Below are 18,120 nucleotides of genomic sequence, written 5' to 3'. Positions count from 1 at the left end.
CTACTTAAACTCTCCCTGAAATCAATCACAGCTTCTCTCCCTACACTATCTCTTCAAGCACACACAGGCAGAATGTAAAATGGCTGCTGGGCTTCGGTTTATATATGGAAGGGAGTGGTCCAAGGGGGGGGGGGTGGCCCAGGAGGGAGAGCTGCCTGATTGCCTGACATGTATCTGCTGGTCTGGGGTGAGAGGTAAAAATTTGGCGCCAGCTAAGGCGAACCCAAATGGCGAACATCGCCAAAAGTTCGCGAATTTGCGGACTTGCGAACACCCGATGTTCGCGCGAATTAGTTCGCCGGCGAACAGTTCGCTACATCCCTATATATTAACATTAACTTAAAGCAACAATTCCTCTTTAAATATTTGTATAGTTCGGTGGCAGGAAAACTTTTTTTTTTTATCTCTTATTGCCTATGTATTCTATGGGTACCTGCAAACAAGTGAAGTCTGCAGTAAGAATCAGAACTGATTAGTTACAACTAGTACAAATAGGGAATGATTCTCCTGATTTGTGATTCTTTTCCAGCACCATTACATGATTGAAATGGCAAGAGAAAGAATTTTAACATAATGTCTTATGGTGATTTTATGAACTGGCAAGCAGATAGAATTTAGTAGTGACTTGCAAGGTGAAAAGCCTAAGGAAACATTGAATTTAACTTTATTTGGCTGGCAAATGATGTTTTTCAAAAAAAAAATAAAAAAATCACATTATCACATTTATCAATAAACTAATAACACTTTCTGGGTTTTAGAGGTTTTTAGAACCACAAAAAATGAATTCTCTCTAAAACCACAAATGCCAAGGGATTTATAAAAACAGCCCTTGAAAAAAATCATGAATAAGAAAAAAAACGCAAATTTATAAAAACGCCCAAAACTGAAAACCTCTAAAACCATGAAGCAAAGAAATATTGGCCAATTGGAAAAAGACAGCTGACATTGACTTATACCTGACCTCCAGGTTTTAGATGGCGTATTTTTGCTTTCAGTTTTCTCACAGTTTTGACACATAATAAATGACGGGAAAAAAAATCATATTTTTGCCACAACTCGAATTTTGCCCTCTTCTGGCTTGCCATTTCCTAAATTAAGGAGTACAAATGTGTAGGCTATTCATCCCTTACTTTTTTGTAATATTCCTTGCTTTTTGTAATAGGTGCCCCAATGTCCTTTAATCAATGAAAATATGAATGAATAAATAAATAATTGAATAGGCCTGTTAAAAAAATCTTTATTAAATGTTTTTATTATCTGAATCATGAGGCATATAATACATACAGACAGAGTAGATTCCAGGTGCACATATAGACAGGATAATCTTATACAAATGCAAATTCAAATATCAAAAAATAAAGTCTGTATTTTCCAAAACTGTGCTTGAAACCTTGAGCTTGATTGTAATTCCTTTTTGCATGTATGCTGCAATGTTTTTATGTCAGCAAAGCATCAAAGGTACAGGGTTCCCCCATGCAGTTCTTTTAAACTCATTATCAATAAATTCCAGTCATTTAAAGTGGCATTCCCTTTGCCTAATCTTTTATTGATTTGGTTATATTGATCCAAACTCATAGATGCCATGCATATTCAGTGTTAAACGTATAAGTAATTAATGACCTTACTCATTTTTTAAAATCGATTGACATTTTATCAGGTTTCTAATATAATGCAATAGTGGACATTTATTGTTTCTAACAATGTTCCTCTGAACATACAGACGAGACAAAATGTTTTTCCTACGCAAAATACATAGCGTTATGGTTAATAAAAAGCAATGTTTGTATGAAACTAAGGCCTAATGACTGTAGTACTCTCAGGCTCTTAGGGAAAATGGAGTTTTCCACCTGACATTGCTTTCCATTGAGTAAACAGAAACTCTTTATCAGTGGCAGACACTGTGTTGTTAATAATCCAAGTCAGTATTCCCATGCAGTCTGCACCCAGTATCACAAGCATCTCACTCTGGCAGCATTCTTTTCATTCATTTGAATAAGGAGTAATGTCAGATAGAAACCAAGTGTGGTCACTACACTTGTGTGCATAGACCTAAAACATAATATCTGTGACTTGAACACAAGCAGCCTGGTTTAAAGAAGGATACTTCCAGTACTAGATTTAATGGCATATTATCAATGGCCAAGAGGGAATTGTGGACACAAGTTCTAATCTATTATCTAATGTCATCCAATCTCTAAAAGCTTAGTCCAGTTATAACCAGGCTGGATATATTTACTTTAGTGTAATTTATCTTTGGTAGCTGAAGGAGAGAGAGTCACCAACCATTTTTCACATTTAGCACAGAGGGATACCAATTTAGTCATAGTTTTATAGCATCTCCCTTTACAGCAGCTGTTTCTTATTTTTGGTTTCCAAGATGGTGCTGAATTACAAATCCCATAACCCTCTAACAAATAATCAATGGCATAATAATTGAAAAAAAAGCTACATGCGGTACAGCATATAGTAAGAAAATCAAGAATTGTGTTCACTTAGGCTGAATACTCAGTACAGATGCTGGAATTACTGTAATTCATTATCACATGGGATAAAGGGTTGGGGCTGGGAGTGAACTTCCTGCCCAGGAAGATGAGCAGGTGCAACTGAAAGAGTTGAGGAGAAAAAGTCAAAAAGATGAATAAGAATTTTTTTAAGTGGATTGAATTGCCCTGATAGTGGTTGAGGCGCTCCCAAAGTATTGGTTTCATAGATATTCAGACTCCTTGAGGGTCAGTCTTTTCTGGTTACAGACTAATGTTTGTTTGAATATTTTGTGTTAAAAAAACTCTGTGTGGAAAAAAGGTTTTATCCATCTTTGATATGCATGCAGCAATATTTACATCCCCTGATAACAATATAAAACAATCACTGGAATTTTTGTATATATGTTTCTTCTGTTTTTTTTATAACCTTACTGATGAGACAGGGAGTTAATCCATACTTTATGTATCTATGGCAATTATAAGAGTGGAAAAAACAGATAACATGAAAAGGACCTGTGTCCAGGGTCAGGCTGTGGTCTGCAACTTGCAATGGATAAAGTGCATGTTAGGTTACAGAAATGGGGCTGGAAGAGAAGCACATCCACACTTCCCCCCACCCATCACTTTTGAATACAAGGCTGCTGAATAACAGAAATAAACCTATTAGAATAAAAGATTTCATAGAAACCAATTCAATTTTAACATCAGAAAAAATAAATAACAGACTGGGTGAAAATGCTAACTCCTCAACCATTTATGAACAAATAGTAAAATATATCCATTCTCTTCATATTGAAAATTTAAATAGGGAACTTACCTGGCTAGAAGATATAATTAATAGAAGATCCCAAATAACAAGAATCTTATCATTCACCTACAAGAAATTAATAGCAAAACATAATGTTAAACCACCCTTTGCCAATAAATGGGAAACCGAATTAAATTTATCACTCACACCAGAAATATGGGAAAAAATTTGCCAAAATAATTCCAAAATATTTACATCTACGAAATTACAGGAGCTTAACTATAAAATTTTATCAAGATGGTACTATACCCCAGAAAAACTAAAAAATATATACAATGTATCAGATATTTGCTGGAGGTGCAATTCGGAGAGAGGATCATATCAACACATTTGGTACAAATGATAATTATTGGAACCATATTCAAAAAGTAATTGACCAAATATTTCCAAATGAAATTAAACTTAAAGAATAAGTAAACCTTTTTTTTCTATCAGTAAAATTACTCTAAACAGCCTCCAGAATTACCTACCTTTGTCCCAGCATTGTCTCTGACCTGGTTCCTCAGTCAGAAGGTGTTCTTTTTTCTTTGCTTCCTTGTGCAGAGTGAAGCCCCGCCCCCACTTCCTGTTCAGTTTTCTCTTCAATTGGACAACCTATTATCGAAGTGGAGAGCCTTCTGCGCATGTCTGGAGGCAGCAGGGCCAGTCTGTGCATTAGCAGAGCTTCTAACTCGCGTCTCTTCCTGCCTGTCCGCTATCTCCACTTGGATGTCCCAACGTTACCTCAAATTAAACCTCTCTAAAACTGAACTGGTTCTCTTTCCCCCATCCAACACCCACATTGTTCCCGAGGTATCTATAACGGTTAACGATTCTACCATTGGGTTTAACCTTGGGGTTATCCTTGATTCTGCCCTGTCCTTCACCCCTCATATCCAATCACTTATCAAATCATGTCACTTTCACCTAAGAAATATCTCCAAAATCCGATCATTTATCACCCAAGATGCTGCCAAAATTCTTATTCACTCTCTTATAATATCTCGCCTGGACTACTGTAACTCCCTATTAATTGGCCTTCCCCTCCAAAGACTGTCCCCTCTCCAGTCCATACTGAATACTGCTGCCCGGCTCATACACCTCTCCAACCGCTCCTCCTCTGCCATGCCGCTCTGCCAATCCCTGCACTGGCTTCCCCTACCATCCAGGATAAAATTCAAGCTATTGACCCTCACATTTAAAGCAGTCCATAACTCTGCCCCACCCTACATCTCTGAACTCATCTCTAGGTACCATCCAACCCGCTTGTTACACTCCTCTACTGACCTGCTCCTCAACTCCTCTCTCATTCCCTCCTCACACGCTCGCATTCAAGACTTTGCAAGGGCTGCCCCCCTTCTCTGGAATTCGCTCCCACAAACTGTCAGACTTTCTCCCAATCTCTCTGCCTTCAAGAAATCTCTAAAAACACATTTATTTAGAGAGGCTTACCCTAATCTAGTTTAGCAATACCCTGTGTCACACCTCTCACAACTCTGGTCATGCCCATTCCCACACCTTGTCTCTCAACCCTTTCTCCTTGTAGATTGTAAGCTCTTTTGGGCAGGGCCCTCTTCACCTCTTGTATCGGTTATTGATTGCTTTATATGTTACTCTGTATGTCCAATGTATGTAACCCACTTATTGTACAGCGCTGCGGAATATGTTGGCGCTTTATAAATAAATGTTAATAATAATAATAATAATAATCAGAACAATTGATACCAAGAAATCGCTCTCTCTGAGTTGCACTTCTAACTGAAAGTCCTAAATGCAGTATATGAAGAAACATACTAAATTATGTATATTGAACATCTGGAGTTTTTATTTCCAAAGAAACTCTAATATACAACTGAAATATGTCCCTGAATCCTACCTAAAGTATTAGTCATATTATAATACTGTGATCAAAGTGATCCTATGTTATTTTATGTTTTCTTATATTTCTTTTTTATGTATATAAATTTACTTACTCTTTATTTCCTCCCCTTTTCTTCTGTACCCTTTTTATCTGTGAAAACTAAATAAAAAGTAAATTGAAAAAAAGGCTGCTGAACACAGGCTGAACACAGGCAGCCCTAGATTCATAAGGGAAGCATAGAAGTGCAGGAGTACAAAGTGCAGAAAACATGGTGGATTGTGCAAGTTTTTTGCATCCTTCAGTTGATAAAAGACCCCTTATAAATAATAACTGGTTATCAACCATACCACATACCACAACCCTCCCCCCCCCCACACGCACACACTCTGGGCCTAGATCATAGTATCTAGTGAAGTGTCCTTTTTAATACAGGGAAAAAGAACAGCCTACATAGCTTGGTAGCCCAGAAGCCCCTTTCTTGAAAGCATTCCTCTGGCAGCTTTCATTAAGGGACCAGGTAGAGATGTAAGAAATAAAAATACGAAGACACTTTACTATTATCAGGAATATGTATGCATGTGTTGAAAAGTATGACATTACCCAAACAGTATAATCATTTTGATAGAAATTGATAGTTCTATTCACCAAATGGTATAAAATTGATCAGGAATTATGCACTGACAATGTTATAATACTTTTTTTATTTTATATAACTGTTCTATTCAACAAACTTTACATTCAACAAAGAATCTTCTATTTGCAATTCCAGCTTTGCAGACATTCTTGGCATTCTAACTGTCAGTTTTTGATATCCAGGGGAAATTTCAACCCACGCTTTCTGTATTGAGTGGCTTGTAGAGCTTTATTCTCTGACCTGACGGTGAAGCTCTTCCCACAGGAGCGCAATCGGGTTAAGGTTAGCCAGTCAATCAAAGACAGTGTACCAGGTCCCTTTTTCTTCCCCTAATAGGTTTTGCATAGCTTAGAAGTATGCTTCTGATTGGTGTCTTCCTTCTCTTCAGTCTTTCTATTTATTATTGGGAGATTGGCACATAACTACAGTCAAACAGACTGGTATCATTAACTCCTATGGTGTCCTGCTCTATGTTTATACTTTTAATGGAGGGGAATAGGTCTATTACACAATATGTGGGAAAGTTTTTTGTGTCTCACATCTCCCCACTTATATACTGCAAGTGCGTGTTTGCAGGTCCCTCATTATGTTATGTATTGGCATGTCTGAAGCTTAGGTACCCTTTAATTCAGCACTGCGGAAAATGTGATGCTTTATATACAGTAACTGTACTCCTGCTAATAACAATATCCCTTTACCATCAAGAGTTTAAATACCGGGGAATTCCCTACCAGTCATTTGAACTGAAGAAGCCACTCGGATGAGTGGTGAAACGTTTTCAAGAAAAACTCAGAAAAGTCCAGTTGTTTTAGACTTAATTCTACTAGATACTGTATATCATGACCTGGAGAATCTTCATAGACAACAATATCCCTGTTAATTCACTCCTAGTTAGGTTCTTTTTAGCAGTCCCTATACTGATTCAGTATATACATCTTAAAGGAACAGTAACACCAAAAAATGAAAGTGTATAAAAGTAACTAAAATATAATGTGCTGCTGCCCTGCACTGGTAAAAGTTATGTGTTTACTTCAGAAAGTCTACTATAATTTATATAAATAAGCTGCTATGTAGCCATGGAGGCAGCCATTCAAAGGAGAAAAGGCACAGGCACATAGCAGATAACAGATAAAACACTATTGTATTCTACAGAGCTTATCTGTTATCTGCTATGTAACCTGTGCCTTTTCTCCTTTTTTCCAGCTTGAATGGCTGCCCCCATGGCTGCACAGCAGCTTATTATATAAATTATAGTAGTTTTACTGTAGCAAACACACAAGTTTTACCAGTGCAGGGCAACAGTGCATTATATTTTTATTACTTTAAAGCTCTTTCATTTTTTAGTGTTACTGTTCCTTTAAATACAACACTGTGGTCACTTAACGTATACTCTATACATGCTTAAAGAATTAAGTAATACTGCTGCAGACCTGGAATCTCCATGTTTCTGCTTCTTCACATTTGCTACACATAATCAATATGCAGACCCTGCATTTTCTGTTGCAAAAAAGTGCAACACTGGACAGATCCTTACAAGATCATTTACATTTGTTGGGGTGGTGCTTGATGCTTCTCCTTGGTTATATTGCAGTACAGGTATGGGACCCGTTATCCAGAATGCTCGGAACCTGGGGTTTTCTGGATAAGGGGGCTTTCCTTACTTTGGATCAGGAGATCCAAATTAAGGAAAGACCCCTTATTTGGAAAACCCTAAGTCTACTAAAAAAAATATTTAAACAGTATTTAAACCCAATAGTATTTTTTTTGCTCTAATAAGGAGTAATTATATCTTAGTTGGGATCAAGTACAAGGTAGTGTTTTATTATTACAGAGAAAAAGGAAACCATTATGGGAGATGGCTTTTCTGTAATTCGGAACTTTCTGGATAAAGGGTCCGATACCTGTATTTGATTTTTGATAATGGAGACAGTTTAAGTTAATGATTAATTATATCTTAGTGGGATCAAGTACAAGGTACTATATTATTATTACAGAGAAAACGGTATTATGTTTTAACATTTTAAATATTTTGATTAAAATGGAGATCCCAGATAAAGGATCCCCTACCTGTATTATTCAAGCTCCTTATTAAAATTGAACAATTTGTTTCTGGCTTTGGGTCAGTTTTGGAGTTTATTCAATTGCAGTTTAAACAGATATTGCAAAAATACAAGTAGCTACAGTGTTAGCCCATCAGTAGCAGCAGTATATAAACAAACAAATTAAAGACTATTTGGTTTTTCTTTGTAACTGGTGAAAATATAGTAATTGTTAGTGGCAGTATATTGCCATCTAGTGAACAGAAAGCAAAACGATAAATCAAACACAAAAACTAACTACATTTTCCAGTGTGTGCACTGACGCTCACTGCGAGCCAGCTGGGGATACAGAGTGCATCGTTTCACACTGGATAACACTGGACCCAACAGCACTAGGGAGCTCACCTTTATTAAGTGACCTATGGCCTTCCTAACCAATCATTAGGAACACTTCACAAACAGTTATTTAAAATTATAATACATTTTTATATCTTTGTGACACAAACAAATCACCCACTCCCACCCCCCTCCCCCCAAGAAAAAGCAACTAATGATTTATGGGAAGTAAAGTAGTAAAGTACATAGATGAACTTTAGCATAAGCCTGTGCTCCCCCTCCCATCTCGTCACCATGAAAGACCATTGACACGTGTGTGTCTAATAAATACCATGGCCTGTTGTGCTATTGTGCAGAATGTGCAGCTGCCATTGCTTTTAAGTTCTCCCAGGTATTCCACACATTGCATGCATTTTTGGAACGAAACAGTTGCAAAAATTCGCTGTGGGAAAAATTTGCCACACATAAAAAAAATTACGTGCATCAGAAAAAATATATTGTGCGCAACAACTTTTTTTGACAAGCATCTTTTTTCATTGTTTTCCTCATCACTAGGGATGTAGCGAACATCGCCAAAAATGTTCGCGGACCCGTTTGCGGACTTTCGGCAAAACTCGCGAATATTCGCGAACTTTGCGAACCCCATAGACTTCAATGGGAAGGCGAACTTTAAAACCTAGAAAAGCCATTTCTGGCCAGAAAACTGATTTTAAAGTTGTTTAAAGGGTGCCACGACCTGTACAGTGGCATGCAGGAGGGGGATCAAGCAAAAATTTCTCTGAAAAATACTTTGTAAAAAAAACGCCAAAAAAAACGCCAAAAAAACCCGGCAAAAAATAATGAAAGAAAAAAAAAACGCCAAAAAAATAATGCCAAAAAAAAAAACGCCAAAAAAAACGCGGCGAACCCAAAATGGCGAACATCGCCAAAAGTTCGTGAATTTGCGGACTTGCGAACACCCGATGTTCGCGCGAATTAGTTCGCCGGCGAACAGTTCGCTACATCTCTACTCATCACTGCATGCAGTTACAGCTTTTTGATTTCTCTTACATTTTGCCAACTGCCATGCTCCTATTATCCTAGCTCAGGGATTCCCAACCTTCCTTACTCGTGGGGAGCCACATAACATGAAAAAAGTTTTTTGGGGATACCAAATAAGGGTTGTTGCTTTTTAATAGCCTTTTAACAGCATGTCGACAGCTGGCCTGCAGGAGGTGCTGCTTGGAGTGAAACTGTGTCTCCAAAACTTGCCTCCAAGCCAGAAATTTAAAAACGCCACCTACTTTCAGGCCACTGGGAGCAACATCAAAGGGGGTGCTGAGCAACATGTCTTCGCTGGGCTTGGATTTGCAACAAATTTCCGTATTTCGCCATGGGAGAATTGTTATGAGAAACTTCAGCAAAAATTCAGCACAAAAAAATTGTGGTTGCGTCAAAAAAGGCTTGGTCATGTCACAAAAGGGCACGATTGTGTAAAAAGGGTGCGATCACATCAAAAAAGGCACGGTCACGTCAAAAAAGTCGTGGACAATAAAAAAAAGTTGTGCAGTACCCACGTTTTGCACATTTTTAGCTGTTTCACAGCTTGAAATTTTTCAGCAAAGTATAATGGAAGAATTCACTTATAACTGTATCCTTTTATTATTTATTCTTTATTTCCATTCCTCTAAAATTTGTGTGAGCTTACCTGATGCCTAAATACAAAAAAATATTTACTAGCACAGGTATTGGATCCAGCTCTGATTTACAGAAAGGTCATCTCCCATATACTCTATTTTAAATATTTTAATTAAATAATTAATTTTTAAAAATTATTTTCTTTTTCTCTGTAATAATATAACAGAACCTTGTACTTGATGCCAACTAAGATATAATGAATCCGTACTGGAGGCAAAACACTGCTTTTGGTTCAATTATTGTTTAAATTATTTTTTTTAGCAGACCTAAGATCCAGAGAAACAAATGACAGAAATACCCCTTATCTGGAAAACCCCAGATCCCAAACATTTTTGATAACTGGTCCCATACTTGTATCTCCTGTTAACCTAGGGATGTATAATACCCTCTTATATTTATGGTAAACCCTTGTGTTGGATTAGTGATAGTCCCTAAATAATGTTGTTTCATTTCTGACATGACATGCAAAGATATGTACCCACACATAGGTCTATCATCTGTGGTTAGCCCGAAAGGTTGATGTCACAATAAAACTTTTTTTTTTCTAAATATACATTTTTTTTATGTATATAAAGAAATAATAATGTTTATATATTAAACTTCAGCTTTGTGTTTTAAAACATTTTTAATGGCTGCTTAATGAAGGTTACAATTTAAGGTTACTGATGTTTAATGAGTAAATCTGCGAAAATGTGCAAAAAGCGGTCAAGTCATTAGGTGTTTTTTGCACTTTTTTGTGCAAAATGCTTGGGGATCAATGAGAATTTTTTCACAGTTTTTTTTTTTGCACAAAATACAGAGGCAATGGGTGTTTTTTCTTGTCCCAAAAATGCATTCTAATGTGTTTTGCCATGGTTTCGCAGAAAAGTTTGACAAGTGCAAAATTTAGATTTAAATTCATGCCTGGCACAAAATTCCGCTCATCACTAGTTATTAATTAAGCAAAACCTGGAATTTTTATGGTATTACACTGTATAGCTCTAGGTAGCTCATTTGCATTTCTGGGGATTGTGCTTGAAACATTGCCCTGAAATTTGGTTAAATGTGCATTAGTCGGATTTTATGTTAATGGCAAATTTTAGGGCTATGAATATCATTACTGTGTGTATGTTATGAATAAGGTACTGCATTTAGAGAAAGGATCCATTAGTGGCTATACAGTAATGCAGAATCATTGTAAAAATGTTGCTAAATATTCCAAGCAAGCAGGGTTATTAGCCTCTAATTATGTAATCTCCATAAATCATTTTGCTGCTTCAGTGACACCATTTTCTTTATCTTGTGCAGTCCATTAATAGAGAGAACATCTATAAAGTCTCCTGTTTTCCGGAGGCGCTGCATTCATATATGTGCCTTTGCCGCTTGCAAGATGAAAGAATGCATCAAATGTCATGTTACAGGCATCCTAGCGCTGCCGCTGTGCCTGTTCTTTCTTTCACTCTTGTATTCATCTCCTGGAAACCACAGCAACAAAACTACCTTCACTGACAGAAGTTCAGTGGTAAACATAGTGTTGGTGCACATCTCTTTCCTAGTATTACAAGAAAGCAATACATTCCCACAAATGTAATTGCAGAGCAAACATTATATCATGTTCAGTGAAATATGGAAATCAGAGATACAGAATACAGGCACCTCATTTAAATTCCTTCTCTATCTATATACCATGGCTTAGTGTACAATGACTTTATTATAACTATGGCTTGAGCAAAAACAAAAAAAACTAAAGGAAACAAATTGAATGTATGTATGGTATTTTCAATTTTCGATTTCACGAGCACTCTCTGAAACCAAGTGATTTTCTATGTCCTGTTTATTAAGGAATGCTTTAGTGAATACTTGGAGCAGTGTGTTCCTTGACTCACAAGATACAGTACTGAACATTCTTCAGTAGATTACAAGGCATTGAACGAGTGAGGCATTATTCTTTGGCAAAGAGCCTAGCTGATGCTTTATAAAGTATAATAATATCAGTGTTTCATGTGCAGTCAGTCATTGATTAGGTTTTCAGATTAACGTTTTTTTTAACAAGATGAATCATTTGTATATTACTTTAAATTTCTTTCTGCAAATTCAGCCCTAGTAGCACTCCACTTGATTCTTTTATTTCCCTTAAAACAAACAGATTTTATTGACTTAAACACAATATTTGTAACTTAGAAAAATATACTTAACAGACTTCTACTGTAACTTAGATCATTTGTGAGCATACATGGCTATCTACTTTTATAAAAAGAGATTAAAAAAATACAAGAGACATTGGGGATTATTTAAATCAACCTACCCTGAAGTACCACATTTAATTAATCCCTTTAGTGTCCCGTAGGAAGGATGAACTCCTGGGAGTCAGCTATATAACAGACATGGGCTTACACAAATTTGCTGCTCTGTGTGGATGAGGCTACATTAGAGGTTAAACACTTATATCACAAAATGAGAAAGGGGAACACCAAATTACCAGTTTCAAAGCATTTTTATAAGGGCCACCCAGACATGAATTTGGGATAAGGGCATACAGGATATGTGTGTTTTTGCCATTGGACATTATTATGTTAAATGACTCCCTTTGGTCTTGTGACTGTGCTGGAATTTTGTGAAAATATACTGCATTCATTGTAAAAAAAAAGGAATGCTCCAGCATAGTACCACAATGTCAAAAAATGTTCACCAATTTTCCGGCCAAGCAAAAAGGAACAGATTCACTCTGATCTTGTTCATGCCTACAATTTACTGCTATATACAAATAGAAATGCAGTGTGAAAATTGCCATTTTGTGCAGTGGGTTAATATAAAAGGAATGTTTTGATGAATTGGACACAATTGTGTTAAAAGGAAAGCCCTGGAGCTATAAATGCAGGGGGGCTGCATGACAAGGGATCCGAATGACCAGCAGCCACATTACACTGGTTTATGTTTAAAGATTGGCAGAATTAGATGCAGCTGTGATTGGGTGAGAAGCAATAAGTTAAGGAGGGGGAAAGCTGGGCTGGGGGTGGAGAAGGATAGGGATGTGATGTCAGGGGAAGCAGTTCACTTTCTTATATCTGAACAGGTAGAAACATCTACCCCCTTTTTTCGTATTTTGTAAAATGTCAGGAGTTTCTTTTTTTATGTTCTCATATTATCTATTAATAACCAAATGTGAATGTTTTCCTGTATGTATGTATGTATATCTTTTTTATAAAGCGCTACATATGTACGCAGTGCTGTACAGTACAGTATGCACTGTTACATTGTGGTTTTGGTGATGTTATACAGTATAAAGGTGAGAGTCTGCATAGTATCATTCATGTTAAATGAATGTCAAATGCTTGATCCAGGGAATGTTTCCAAAAACTATTGGGGTCAGGAAGGAATTTTTTTCCCTTTTGAGGCACAATTGACTGGTTTCAGGCTGGGTTTTTTGCCTTCCTCTGGACCAAGACAGTGGATATATGATAATATACTTTAAGTTTTATTTGCCACAGCAGCTGTAGGACCTTGCCAGAGTACTGCACATGTAATTTTAGAAGAGGGAGAAAGGAGGCTCTCTCCTGTGACTGCCCATTGGGCAGATTGGTACAGATGCTACTACTGCTTGTGCTAAGTGACAGCTTGCTTGGATTTCCTATCATTGAGGCACTGCAGATTCAGAACCTGCAGTAGGGCTGCTGAACTTCTCTCATGGTGGTACATGCAGCTCCTGCTGTAAGCAAAGTTTGGGACCATCTTCTCTGTAGGTAGATGCAGCCTAATACCCAGTGGTGGATATAATGGCATAGTGCTCATCTCAAGTCTTCAGCGAGGAAAAGCAGAGCATAGTAGCAATCTCTTATGGAGTGAATTGTTTTGATTTTTTCATCAAGCCCTGTGCACTGCTGAGTCTTTTGTTGTCTATATATGTGTGTGTGTGTGTGTACTATATTAAAATACAGTGCTCTCAGCAAACAAGAGATACTGCCTGGGTGCAGGATTATCATCACATAATAGTTGAACACAAAAAGGCCCCCGGGTTAAGACAGGACCACTGTTCCACTCACCCAGGAATACTTAAAATTAACGCTTTCTGGCACAGCTTTTATGCTGTATTAATTGGATGACAGACAAAAGTCTCTTTCTATGCTCACTAACTTTGCCCCTGCACTGGAGCTGCACCCCTCTTACAATGACCTTTTTGCCTTCCACTCATTGCTACTGCTATCGTAATCCCATGAATTTGGTGGATGTCACCATACAGCACCCGTGGTCAACAAGCACTATTGGGTCTAGGTCGGACTGGCAGATAAGGTGAGGGCTGACCACTGGAGCAATGGATGCCCGACAGGGATACGTGAGCAATGAGCTTGCACAATACTTTACATGGTGAGTGTTGATTGGTTGCGCAGGTAAGGAGCCACAGAGCTTTACAGTGGTTGAGCGGTTCTTGGTGTGTATTTGATGATTAAAATCTTCTCTATATATTTATTTTAATATCACACAGGGTGTTAATTACTGTCCATCTAGGGATAAATATCCAATTCTTTCTATGCTTAAGATGTTTTTAATGGCAGAAGGATCTGCACTTTCAGTTTGGCACCTTTTTAGTTATATATCTTATATTAGGCAAATATGTGTGTCCTGAAGACAGCTTAAGTTTTGAGCCAAAATGTTGAATAAACACCATTGTTTTGTTATATGCAAGCCCTGATACAAGATATTTACAAGATATTTATAAATATGTGTTTAATATAATAATATTTCAGATCTAAGAAAATATGTTCAGTGTTTGTTTACAGCGAGTATTATTAGCATATTGTTTTACACAGAGTAGGTATAACACAATGTCAGTTTAATATTTAAATGAATCACTACAAATGGAAAGTGGATAACAGGGTTTCATGTAAAGCTATTTGAAAATACATTTCAAGATTGCACTCTGACAGCTGATCATATAAAGCTAGCCATTACCATGTAGAAAAAAAGGCTCTCTGCTGTTTTATTCAGAATATGTAAATTCCTGAACACAAGTCAATCGTGCCCCATGGAGAGATATGACAACCTATGTACATTATAAATTCATGAAAACACATTTATTCCACTCGAACATATTTTCAAAATTCTGTAATGCCTGCGTTCGTTTAATTGAGAAACATTTTTCCTAGGTATATCATGCTGTGAAAGCACCTACTGAGAAAAGTTTTAAACATTTCTTACATTCACAATTTTGATGCTAGATATGAGGGTTCAATTGCTTACTGCACCACAGTATGCCATGTGCAGCTTTTTGCCACCCCTGGTAACTTTGAGGGCACCGCCACCTGAGGCAACAGCACCCCAAGGGGTGACTGAAAAAGTGTAATAGTGCTCTCCTTAGTGCTCATCTATGGGGCACTTGTTCCCAGGGGTGTACTAGTCTTTGCACAGAGCATCAGTTTAAAATCATGCAAAAAGCACAACCCTGTGGACTACCTGACCCTTGAAATCTACCTTTATTATAATGTTAAGATTATTCTGATTCTCGTGTATATTCTGAGTGTTAAAGGGGTGGTTCACTGTTAGTCCTATTCCTAGCAATTTTGCAATTTGTCTTAATTGGATGACTTGATTATTTGCATGCCTCTTCTGCCTCTTTCCAGCTTTCTAATATGGGTCACTGACTCTGGCAGCCAACAAAATGATTGCTCTGCTTGGTTACAATTTTATTGTTACTTTTCATATTCCAGTCTCTCATTCAAATTACTGCCTGGTTGCTAGGGTAGATAAGACCCAAGCAACCAAATTGCTGATAAGATTCCAAACTGGAGAACTGCAAAACAAAGCGCTAAATAAAAAATGAAAAACATTTGCAAATTGTCTTAGAATATCAATGTCTATACCATACTTAAAGTTAATGTAAATGTAACTATCCATTTAAAATCCCCTAAACCCTAAAATTTGTAAGGTAATGTACTTGTATGTAAAAATTTTCAAATGCAGTCTATGGTATACTAGAGTATAATGTGAATCCTGACCAGTAAATAATGCATAATGTGACTAGATATGACAAGAATACAAAGAAGACACAAAATGGGATGGGAGAAGAAAGCATGACATTACTAGAGATGGAGGGATTTAACATAATAATAAATAGAAAACTATCATGTTTCCATTAGAGGGCAAGTAGGAGATGGGGGCAATATCTAACAGGTTCACTAAGGTGACCAGAACACCTAGTTGAATCACTTTTGACCCCTTCATTATACAGACCAAACACCAAATAAAGAATGATATAATAAGGCATTAACTCTTTTATTTATAGAAAATGATGGGTTTTTTTTGCAAAGTATTTTGTTTTAGTTTATTTGTAAATGTCCTAACATATAAGCTATTAGGTTGAGAAAATGAAGAAAACATAGTAATGTAGTATTTTAGAAATTGTCAGTGAAACATGCTTAACAGATTTCTAACTTCTATCTTCTAATCACAGTGGAAAGCTTTATTAGTGCCTTTATTAAGCTGTAACCAAGTGCCAGGAGTCAGAGAAAAGGTCTCTCAGAGTAGCGCAGAGGGCAGGAAGGCTGCCTGCCTGTGCAAGGAACTCCCAGAGGGGCTGGGGGTGCTGCCTGCCACTGCAAGGAGCAGAGAGCTGGAACCAAGTGAGGAGTCACCCAGAGAAGTGTTGATTACCCAAGTGAGGAGTCACTAAGAAAAGGTATCTTAGAGCAGGGCACAGGGCTGGAAGGCTGCCTGCCTGAGTAAAGAATAGAGATGTAGCGAACTGTTCGCCGGCGAACTAATTCGCGCGAACATCGGGTGTTCGCAAGTTCGCAAACTTTTCACGATGTTCGCAATTTGGGTTCGCCTTAGATGGCGCCAAATTTTGACCTCTCACCCCAGAGCCAGCAGATACATGGCAGCCAATCCCTCCTGGACCACACCCCCCCATGACCACTCCCTTCATATATAAACCGAAGCCCAGCAGCCTTTTTACATTCTGCCTGTGTGTGCTTGAAGAGTTAGCGTAGGGAGAGAGCTGTGCAGGGATTTGAGGGACAGTTTAGGTAGCTTTGCTGACTAGTAATCTACTTTCTACTGCTCTGTATTAGCATAGGGAGAGGGCTGTGCAGGGATTTGAGGGACAGTTTAGGTAGCTTTGCTGACTAGTAATCTACTTTCTACTGCTCTGTATGTAGCTGCTGTGGACAGCTGTCTTGCTGATCTCGTCATCTACTGTAACCCAATAGTCCTTTAGCGTCCTCTACCGCCACCGTACAAACTAGGGTGCAAATCCTACTGGTTTAATTTTAAGCCAATCTTTTTGGACAGGTAAATCCTGAGTTTTTCTGGCCTCTGTGCTTCAGTGGCTGCGACAACAAAAAAACGAATATTTTCAACATTTATATAACATATTTTTTATGGCCTCTGTGCTTCAGTGGCTGCGTCAACAAAAACCCCCGAATATTTTCAGCATTTATATGCCATATATTTTCTGGCCTCTGTGCTTCAGTGGCTGTGACAACAAAAAACCGAATATTTTCAACATTTATATAACATTTTTTCTGGCCTCTGTGCTTCAGTGGCTGCGACAACAAAAAAACAAATATTTTCAGCATTTATATGCCATATTTTTTCTGGCCTCTGTGCTTCAGTGCCTGCAACAACAAAAAAACGAATATTTTCAACATTTATATAACATATTTTTTCTGGCCTATGTGCTTCAGTGGCTGCGACAACAAAAAAACGAATATTTTCAACATTTATATAACATATTTTTTCTGGCCTCTGTGCTTCAGTGGCTGCGACAAAAAAGACATAATTTTTCAGGAATGTATACATTCCTGATTTTTCAGGGTTCTGCAACAGCGGCAAAATCGTATCTTTTATGGTCACCGCAGGTGATCAATAAAGTAGGCCAAAACTAGGCCCACACTGCAGAATCAGTGTTTTTTGGTTTACTTGTACTTTACTGTACATTGAATTACCTCTGCCTGACCATGCACGTGCGCACAAGCATGGTGACTGATAAACACACCACTACAGAAATATTACCACCGACAGGATGAACGTCCTGGAGGTGACAAGCAACTAGTAAAAACTATTATTCGCTCACTTGACGGTATCTTTAAAGCTTTTTGTGTTTTTTTTCGTTGCAGTAAACGCGGCGTTTTGTCTTTGCGTGTGAACCAGCTGTAACCTTTACGTGACTTGATTGGCATGTAGATGCCAGACGTTTTAAAGCAGTTTATTACACAAGTTTAGAAATGTAGTGTGATTTCTGCCCTGTACAGCACAAAACGCAATGCTGTGTCAACAACGTATTTTTCAGAGAAATTTTTGCCCTTGATCCCCCTCCTGCATGCCACTGT

Source organism: Xenopus tropicalis, chromosome 2 (assembly GCF_000004195.4).
Source record: "Xenopus tropicalis strain Nigerian chromosome 2, UCB_Xtro_10.0, whole genome shotgun sequence".
Taxonomy (NCBI): Eukaryota; Metazoa; Chordata; class Amphibia; order Anura; family Pipidae; genus Xenopus; species Xenopus tropicalis.
Note: the sequence above shows the minus strand (reverse complement) of the source record.